The sequence below is a fragment of the Bombus huntii genome, chromosome 11 (assembly GCF_024542735.1).
Source record: "Bombus huntii isolate Logan2020A chromosome 11, iyBomHunt1.1, whole genome shotgun sequence".
Classification (NCBI taxonomy): domain Eukaryota; kingdom Metazoa; phylum Arthropoda; class Insecta; order Hymenoptera; family Apidae; genus Bombus; species Bombus huntii.
In genome coordinates this window covers 10,213,627-10,224,309 of record NC_066248.1, presented here as the reverse complement: position 1 = coordinate 10,224,309, position 10,683 = coordinate 10,213,627, and positions in this window count along the sequence as shown.

Sequence of the window (10,683 nt, the reverse complement as noted above, 5' to 3'; positions counted from 1 at the left end):
TATAATAACCTAACCCATCTCACATTCAAGTAAAAATCCGTTCGACGAGGAAAAATATTTATTGTACCCAGCTTTAATCCTCTCCCGCGCTAGTATCCCTGCGCATAGCAGGTTAGCCGAAAAGTGAAATTCGTTTACCAGTTGCATTAAGCGTCAGTTAACACTACCCATTAAACGCAAAAGAAAATAATAAAAAATAAAATATTTTGAAATAGTCTTTGGACTATTTCTGGTGGCAGCAACTACCGTATTAATAAATACCCTAAATTGGAATTAAATACACAATAATATCATTTTAATTTATTTCCTTTCCGATTAAATTCAAAACTCAAACTCAACTATAAAAAAAAAAAAAAAAAAATTTTTTTTCAGTAAAATTCAACCTTAGATTTGATCGATTTAAACAAACAAATTGATACGTAACAGCTAATGCAATGCACAACCATTTAAGCGTCCAAACAATCAAAATATCTCGCAAATCGCGAAGATTTCGTAAATTTTGACGAAAAATAGCCGTCATTTCCTTCCCGTTGGAGATAATTCGACGTTTAAGCACTCGTTGAACTCCATTTCACAGTGCTAATGCAATGCACAACCATTTAAGCGTCAAAACAATCAAAATATCTCGCAAATCGCGAAGATTTCGTAAATTTTGACGAAGAATAGCCGTCATTTCCTGCCCATTGGAGATATTTCGACGTTTAAGCTCTCGTTGAACTCCATTTCACAGTACTAATGCAATGCACAACCATTTAAGCGTCGAAACAATCAAAATATCTCGCAAATCGCGAAGATTTCGTAAATTTTGACGAAAAATAGCCGTCATTTCCTGCCCGTTGGAGATATTTCGACGTTCAAGCACTCGTTGAACTCCATTTCACAGTGCTAATGCAATGCACAACCGTTTAAGCGTCGAAACAATCAAAATATCTCGCAAATCGCGATTTTGACGAAAAATAGCCGTCATTTCCTGCCCGTTGGAGATATTTCGACGTTTAAGCACTCTTTGAACTCCATTTCACAGTGCTAATGCAATGCACAACCGTTTAAGCGTCGAAACAATCAAAATATCTCGCAAATCGCGATTTTGACGAAACATAGCCGTCATTTCCTTCCCGTTGGAGATATTTCGACGCTTAAGCACTCGTTGAACTCCATTTCACAGTGCTAATGCAATGCACATCCATCTAAGCGTCGAAACAATCAAAATATCTCGCAAATCGCGAAGATTACGTAAATTTTGACGAAAAATAGCCGTCATTTCCTTCCCGTTGGAGATATTTAGACGTTCAAGCACTCGTTGAACTCCATTTCACAGTGCTAATGCAATGCACAACCGTTTAAGCGTCGAAACAATCAAAATATCTCGCTAATCGCGATATTGACGAAGAATAGCCGTCATTTCCTGCCCATTGGAGATATTTCGACGTTCAAGCACTCGTTGAACTCCATTTCACAGTGCTAATGCAATGCACAACCATTTAAGCGTCGAAACAATCAAAATATCTCGCAAATCGCGAAGATTACGTAAATTTTGACGAAAAATAGCCGTCATTTCCTTCCCGTTGGAGATATTTAGACGTTCAAGCACTCGTTGAACTCCATTTCACAGTGCTAATGCAATGCACAACCGTTTAAGCGTCGAAGCAATCAAAATATCTCGCAAATCGCGATATTGACGAAAAATAGTCGTCATTTCCTGCCCGTTGGAGATATTTCGACGTTGAAGCACTCGCTGAACTCCATTTCACAGTGCTAATGCAATGCACAACCGTTTAAGCGTCGAAACAATCAAAATATCTCGCAAATCGCGAAGATTTCGTAAATTTTGACGAAAAATAGCCGTCATTTCCTTCCCGTTGGAGATATTTCGACGTTCAAGCACTCGTTGAACTCCATTTCGCAGTGCTAATGCAATGCACAACCGTTTAAGCGTCGAAACAATCAAAATATCTCGCAAATCGCGATATTGACGAAAAATAGCCGTCATTTCCTGCCCGTTGGAGATATTTCGACGTTCAAGCACTCGCTGAACTCCATTTCACAGTGCTAATGCAATGCACAACCGTTTAAGCGTCGAAACAATCAAAATATCTCTCAAATCGCGATGATTTCGTAGATTTTGACGAAAAATAGCCGTCATTTCCTTCCCGTTGGAGATATTTCGACGTTTAAGCACTCGTTGAACTCCATTTCACAGTGCTAATGCAATGCACAACCATTTAAGCTTCGAAACAATCAAAATATCTCGCAAATCGCGAAGATTACGTAAATTTTGACGAAAAATAGCCGTCATTTCCTTCCCGTTGGAGATATTTAGACGTTCAAGCACTCGTTGAACTCCATTTCACAGTGCTAATGCAATGCACAACCGTTTAAGCGTCGAAACAATCAAAATATCTCGCAAATCGCGATATTGACGAAAAATAGCCGTCATTTCCTGCCCGTTGGAGATATTTCGACGTTCAAGCACTCGCTGAACTCCATTTCACAGTGCTAATGCAATTCACAACCGTTTAAGCGTCGAAACAATCAAAATATCTCTCAAATCGCGATGATTTCGTAGATTTTGACGAAAAATAGCCGTCATTTCCTTCCCGTTGGAGATATTTCGACGTTCAAGCACTCGTTGAACTCCATTTCACAGTGCTAATGCAATGCACAACCGTTTAAGCGTCGAAACAATCAAAATATCTCGTAAATCGCGAAGATTTCGTAAATTTTGACGAAAAATAGCCGTCATTTCCTTCCCGTTGGAGATATTTCGACGTTCAAGCACTAGTTGAACTCCATTTCACAGTGCTAATGCAATGCACAACCATTTAAGCGTCGAAACAATCAAAATATCTCGCAAATCGCGAAGATTTCGAAAATTTTGATGAAAAATAGCCGTCATTTCCTGCCCGTTGGAGATATTTCGACGTTCAAGCACTCGCTGAACACCATTTCACAGTGCTAATGCAATGCACAACCGTTTAAGCGTCGAAACAATCAAAATATCTCTCAAATCGCGATGATTTCGTAGATTTTGACGAAAAATAGCCGTCATTTCCTTCCCGTTGGAGATATTTCGACGTTTAAGCACTCGTTGAACTCCATTTCACAGTGCTAATGCAATGCACAACCATTTAAGCGTCGGAACAATCAAAATATCTCTCAAATCGCGATGATTTCGTAGATTTTGACGAAAAATAGCCGTCATTTCCTTCCCGTTGGAGATATTTCGACGTTTCAGCACTCGTTGAACTCCATTTCACAGTGCTAATGCAATGCGCAACCATTTAAGCGTCGAAACAATCAAAATATCTCGCAAATCGCGAAGATTTCGTAGATTTTGACGAAAAATAGCCGTCATTTCCTTCCCGTTGGAGATATTTCGACGTTTAAGCACTCGTTGAACTCCATTTCACAGTGCTAATGCAATGCACAACCATTTAAGCTTCGAAACAATCAAAATATCTCGCAAATCGCGAAGATTTCGAAAATTTTGATGAAAAATAGCCCTCATTTCCTTCCCGTTGGAGATATTTCGACGTTTAAGCACTCGTTGAACTCCATTTCACAGTGCTAATGAAATGCACAACCATTTAAGCGTCGAAACAATCAAAATATCTCGCAAATCGCGAAGATTTCGAAAATTTTAGCGAAAAATAGCCGTCATTTCCTTCCCGTTGGAGATATTTCGACGTTTAAGCACTCGTTGTACTCCATTTCACAGTACTAATGTAATGCACAACCATTTAAGCGTCGAAACAATCAAAATATCTCGCAAATCGCGAAGATTTCGAAAATTTTAGCGAAAAATAGCCGTCATTTCCTTCCCGTTGGAGATATTTCGACGTTTGAGCACTCGTTGAACTCCATTTCACAGTGCTAATGCAATGCACAACGTTTAAGCATCGAAACAATCAAAATATCTCGCAAATCGCGAAGATTTCGAAAATTTTGATGAAAAATAGCCGTCATTTCCTACCCGTTGGAGATATTTCGACGTTTAAGCACTCGTTGAACTCCATTTCACAGTGCTAATGCAATGCACAACCATTTAAGCGTCGAAACAATCAAAATATCTCGCAAATCGCGAAGATTTCGAAAATTTTAGCGAAAAATAGCCGTCATTTCCTTCCCGTTGGAGATATTTCGACGTTTAAGCACTCGTTGAACTCCATTTCACAGTGCTAATGCAATGCACAACCATTTAAGCGTCGAAACAATCAAAATATCTCGCAAATCGCGAAGATTTCGAAAATTTTGATGAAAAATAGCCGTCATTTCCTTCCCGTTGGAGATATTTCGACGTTTAAGCACTCGTTGAACTCCATTTCACAGTGCTAATGCAATGCACAACCATTTAAGCGTCGAAACAATCAAAATATCTCGCAAATCGCGAAGATTTCGAAAATTTTGATGAAAAATAGCCGTCATTTCCTTCCCGTTGGAGATATTTCGACGTTTAAGCACTCGTTGAACTCCATTTCACAGTGCTAATGAAATGCACAACCATTTAAGCGTCGAAACAATCAAAATATCTCGCAAATCGCGAAGATTTCGAAAATTTTAGCGAAAAATATCCGTCATTTCCTTCCCGTTGGTGATATTTCGACGTTTAAGCACTCGTTGAACTCCATTTCACAGTGCTAATGCAATGCACAACCATTTAAGCGTCGAAACAATCAAAATATCTCGCAAATCGCGAAGATTTCGAAAATTTTGATGAAAAATAGCCGTCATTTCCTTCCCGTTGGAGATATTTCGACGTTTAAGCACTCGTTGAACTCCATTTCACAGTGCTAATGCAATGCACAACCATTTAAGCGTCGAAACAATCAAAATATCTCGCAAATCGCGAAGATTTCGAAAATTTTGATGAAAAATAGCCGTCATTTTCTTCCCGTTGGAGATATTTCGACGTTTAAGCACTCGTTGAACTCCATTTCACAGTGCTAATGCAATGCACAAACATTTAAGCGTCGAAACAATCAAAATATCTCGCAAATCGCGATGATTTCGTAGATTTTGACGAAAAATAGCCGTCATTTCCTTCCCGTTGGAGATATTTCGACGTTCAAGCACTCGTTGAACTCCATTTCACAGTGCTAATGCAATGCACAACCGTTTAAGCGTCGAAACAATCAAAATATCTCGTAAATCGCGAAGATTTCGTAAATTTTGACGAAAAATAGCCGTCATTTCCTTCCCGTTGGAGATATTTCGACGTTCAAGCACTAGTTGAACTCCATTTCACAGTGCTAATGCAATGCACAACCATTTAAGCGTCGAAACAATCAAAATATCTCGCAAATCGCGAAGATTTCGAAAATTTTGATGAAAAATAGCCGTCATATCCTGCCCGTTGGAGATATTTCGACGTTCAAGCACTCGCTGAACTCCATTTCACAGTGCTAATGCAATGCACAACCGTTTAAGCGTCGAAACAATCAAAATATCTCTCAAATCGCGATGATTTCGTAGATTTTGACGAAAAATAGCCGTCATTTCCTTCCCGTTGGAGATATTTCGACGTTTAAGCACTCGTTGAACTCCATTTCACAGTGCTAATGCAATGCACAACCATTTAAGCGTCGGAACAATCAAAATATCTCTCAAATCGCGATGATTTCGTAGATTTTGACGAAAAATAGCCGTCATTTCCTTCCCGTTGGAGATATTTCGACGTTTCAGCACTCGTTGAACTCCATTTCACAGTGCTAATGCAATGCGCAACCATTTAAGCGTCGAAACAATCAAAATATCTCGCAAATCGCGAAGATTTCGTAGATTTTGACGAAAAATAGCCGTCATTTCCTTCCCGTTGGAGATATTTTGACGTTTAAGCACTCGTTGAACTCCACTTCACAGTGCTAATGCAATGCACAACCATTTAAGCTTCGAAACAATCAAAATATCTCGCAAATCGCGAAGATTTCGGAAATTTTAGCGAGAAATAGCCGTCATTTCCTTCCCGTTGGAGATATTTCGACGTTTAAGCACTCGTTGAACTCCATTTCACAGTGCTAATGCAATGCACAACCATTTAAGCGTCGAAACAATCAAAATATCTCGCAAATCGCGAAGATTTCGAAAATTTTGATGAAAAATAGCCGTCATTTCCTTCCCGTTGGAGATATTTCGACGTTTAAGCACTCGTTGAACTCCATTTCACAGTGCTAATGAAATGCACAACCATTTAAGCGTCGAAACAATCAAAATATTTCGCAAATCGCGAAGATTTCGAAAATTTTAGCGAAAAATAGCCGTCATTTCCTTCCCGTTGGAGATATTTCGACGTTTAAGCACTCGTTGGACTCCATTTCACAGTACTAATGCAATGCACAACCATTTAAGCGTCGAAACAATCAAAATATCTCGCAAATCGCGAAGATTTCGAAAATTTTAGCGAAAAATAGCCGTCATTTCCTTCCCGTTGGAGATATTTCGACGTTTGAGCACTCGTTGAACTCCATTTCACAGTGCTAATGCAATGCACAACGTTTAAGCATCGAAACAATCAAAATATCTCGCAAATCGCGAAGATTTCGAAAATTTTGATAAAAAATAGCCGTCATTTCCTTCCCGTTGGAGATATTTCGACGTTTAAGCACTCGTTGAACTCCATTTCACAGTGCTAATGCAATGCACAACCATTTAAGCGTCGAAACAATCAAAATATCTCGCAAATCGCGAAGATTTCGAAAATTTTAGCGAAAAATAGCCGTCATTTACTTCCCGTTGGAGATATTTCGACGTTTAAGCACTCGTTGAACTCCATTTCACAGTGCTAATGCAATGCACAACCATTTAAGCGTCGAAACAATCAAAATATCTCGCAAATCGCGAAGATTTCGAAAATTTTAGCGAAAAATAGCCGTCATTTCCTTCCCGTTGGAGATATTTCGACGTTTAAGCACTCGTTGAACTCCATTTCAGAGTGCTAATGCAATGCACAACGTTTAAGCATCGAAACAATCAAAATATCTCGCAAATCGCGAAGATTTCGAAAATTTTGATGAAAAATAGCCGTCATTTCCTTCCCGTTGGAGATATTTCGACGTTTAAGCACTCGTTGAACTCCGTTTCACAGTGCTAATGCAATGCACAACCATTTAAGCGTCGAAACAATCAAAATATCTCGCAAATCGCGAAGATTTCGAAAATTTTAGCGAAAAATAGCCGTCATTTCCTTCCCGTTGGAGATATTTCGACGTTTAAGCACTCGTTGAACTCCATTTCACAGTGCTAATGCAATGCACAACCATTTAAGCGTCGAAACAATCAAAATATCTCGCAAATCGCGAAGATTTCGAAAATTTTGATGAAAAATAGCCGTCATTTCCTTCCCGTTGGAGATATTTCGACGTTTAAGCACTCGTTGAACTCCATTTCACAGTGCTAATGCAATGCACAACCATTTAAGCGTCGAAACAATCAAAATATCTCGCAAATCGCGAAGATTTCGAAAATTTTGATGAAAAATAGCCGTCATTTCCTTCCCGTTGGAGATATTTCGACGTTTAAGCACTCGTTGAACTCCATTTCACAGTGCTAATGAAATGCACAACCATTTAAGCGTCGAAACAATCAAAATATCTCGCAAATCGCGAAGATTTCGAAAATTTTAGCGAAAAATATCCGTCATTTCCTTCCCGTTGGTGATATTTCGACGTTTAAGCACTCGTTGAACTCCATTTCACAGTGCTAATGCAATGCACAACCATTTAAGCGTCGAAACAATCAAAATATCTCGCAAATCGCGAAGATTTCGAAAATTTTGATGAAAAATAGCCGTCATTTCCTTCCCGTTGGAGATATTTCGACGTTTAAGCACTCGTTGAACTCCATTTCACAGTGCTAATGCAATGCACAACCATTTAAGCGTCGAAACAATCAAAATATCTCGCAAATCGCGCAGATTTCGAAAATTTTGATGAAAAATAGCCGTCATTTCCTTCCCGTTGGAGATATTTCGACGTTTAAGCACTCGTTGAACTCCATTTCACAGTGCTAATGCAATGCACAACCATTTAAGCGTCGAAACAATCAAAATATCTCGCAAATCGCGAAGATTTCGAAAATTTTGATGAAAAATAGCCGTCATTTCCTTCCCGTTGGAGATATTTCGACGTTTAAGCACTCGTTGAACTCCATTTCACAGTGCTAATGCAATGCACAACCATTTAAGCGTCGAAACAATCAAAATATCTCGCAAATCGCGAAGATTTCGAAAATTTTAGCGAAAAATAGCCGTCATTTCCTTCCCGTTGGAGATATTTCGACGTTTGAGCACTCGTTGAACTCCATTTCACAGTGCTAATGCAATGCACAACGTTTAAGCATCGAAACAGTCAAAATATCTCGCAAATCGCGAAGATTTCGAAAATTTTGATGAAAAATAGCCGTCATTTCCTTCCCGTTCTAGATATTTCGACGTTTAAGCACTCGTTGAACTCCATTTCACAGTGCTAATGCAATGCACAACGTTTAAGCATCGAAACAATCAAAATATCTCGCAAATCGCGAAGATTTCGAAAATTTTGATGAAAAATAGCCGTCATTTCCTTCCCGTTGGAGATATTTCGACGTTTAAGCACTCGTTGAACTCCATTTCACAGTGCTAATGCAATGCACAACGTTTAAGCGTCGAAACAATCAAAATATCTCGCAAATCGCGAAGATTTCGGAAATTTTAGCGAAAAATAGCCGTCATTTCCTTCCCGTTGGAGATATTTCGACGTTTAAGCACTCGTTGAACTCCATTTCACAGTGCTAATGCAATGCACAACGTGTAAGCATCGAAACAATCAAAATATCTCGCAAATCGCGAAGATTTCGAAAATTTTGATGAAAAATAGCCGTCATTTCCTTCCCGTTGGAGATATTTCGACGTTTAAGCACTCGTTGAACTCCATTTCACAGTGCTAATGCAATGCACAACCATTTAAGCGTCGAAACAATCAAAATATCTCGCAAATCGCGAAGATTTCGAAAATTTTAGCGAAAAATAGCCGTCATTTCCTTCCCGTTGGAGATATTTCGACGTTTAAGCACTCGTTGAACTCCATTTCAGAGTGCTAATGCAATGCACAACGTTTAAGCATCGAAACAATCAAAATATCTCGCAAATCGCGAAGATTTCGTAAATTTTGACGAATAATAGCCGTCATTTCCTTCCCGTTGGAGATATTTAGACGTTCAAGCACTCGTTGAACTCCATTTCACAGTGCTAATGCAATGCACAACCGTTTAAGCGTCGAAACAATCAAAATATCTCGCAAATCGCGAAGATTTCGTAAATTTTGACGATAAATAGCCGTCATTTCCTTTCCGTTAGAGATATTTCGACGTTTAAGCACTCGTTGAACTCCATTTCACAGTGCTAATGCAATGCACAACCATTTAAGCGTCGAAACAATCAAAATATCTCGCAAATCGCGAAGATTTCGAAAATTTTGATGAAAAATAGCCGTCATTTCCTTCCCGTTGGAGATATTTCGACGTTTAAGCACTCGTTGAACTCCATTTCACAGTGCTAATGCAATGCACAACCATTTAAGCGTCGAAACAATCAAAATATCTCGCAAATCGCGAAGATTTCGAAAATTTTGATGAAAAATAGCCGTCATTTCCTTCCCGTTGGAGATATTTCGACGTTTAAGCACTCGTTGAACTCTATTTCACAGTGCTAATGCAATGCACAACCATTTAAGCGTCGAAACAATCAAAATATCTCGCAAATCGCGAAGATTTCGAAAATTTTAGCGAAAAATAGCCGTCATTTCCTTCCCGTTGGAGATATTTCGACGTTTGAGCACTCGTTGAACTCCATTTCACAGTGCTAATGCAATGCACAACGTTTAAGCATCGAAACAGTCAAAATATCTCGCAAATCGCGAAGATTTCGAAAATTTTGATGAAAAATAGCCGTCATTTCCTTCCCGTTCTAGATATTTCGACGTTTAAGCACTCGTTGAACTCCATTTCACAGTGCTAATGCAATGCACAACGTTTAAGCATCGAAACAATCAAAATATCTCGCAAATCGCGAAGATTTCGAAAATTTTGATGAAAAATAGCCGTCATTTCCTTCCCGTTGGAGATATTTCGACGTTTAAGCACTCGTTGAACTCCATTTCACAGTGCTAATGCAATGCACAACGTTTAAGCGTCGAAACAATCAAAATATCTCGCAAATCGCGAAGATTTCGGAAATTTTAGCGAAAAATAGCCGTCATTTCCTTCCCGTTGGAGATATTTCGACGTTTAAGCACTCGTTGAACTCCATTTCACAGTGCTAATGCAATGCACAACGTTTAAGCATCGAAACAATCAAAATATCTCGCAAATCGCGAAGATTTCGAAAATTTTGATGAAAAATAGCCGTCATTTCCTTCCCGTTGGAGATATTTCGACGTTTAAGCACTCGTTGAACTCCATTTCACAGTGCTAATGCAATGCACAACCATTTAAGCGTCGAAACAATCAAAATATCTCGCAAATCGCGAAGATTTCGAAAATTTTAGCGAAAAATAGCCGTCATTTCCTTCCCGTTGGAGATATTTCGACGTTTAAGCACTCGTTGAACTCCATTTCACAGTGCTAATGCAATGCACAACCATTTAAGCGTCGAAACAATCAAAATATCTCGCAAATCGCGAAGATTTCGAAAATTTTGATGAAAAATAACCG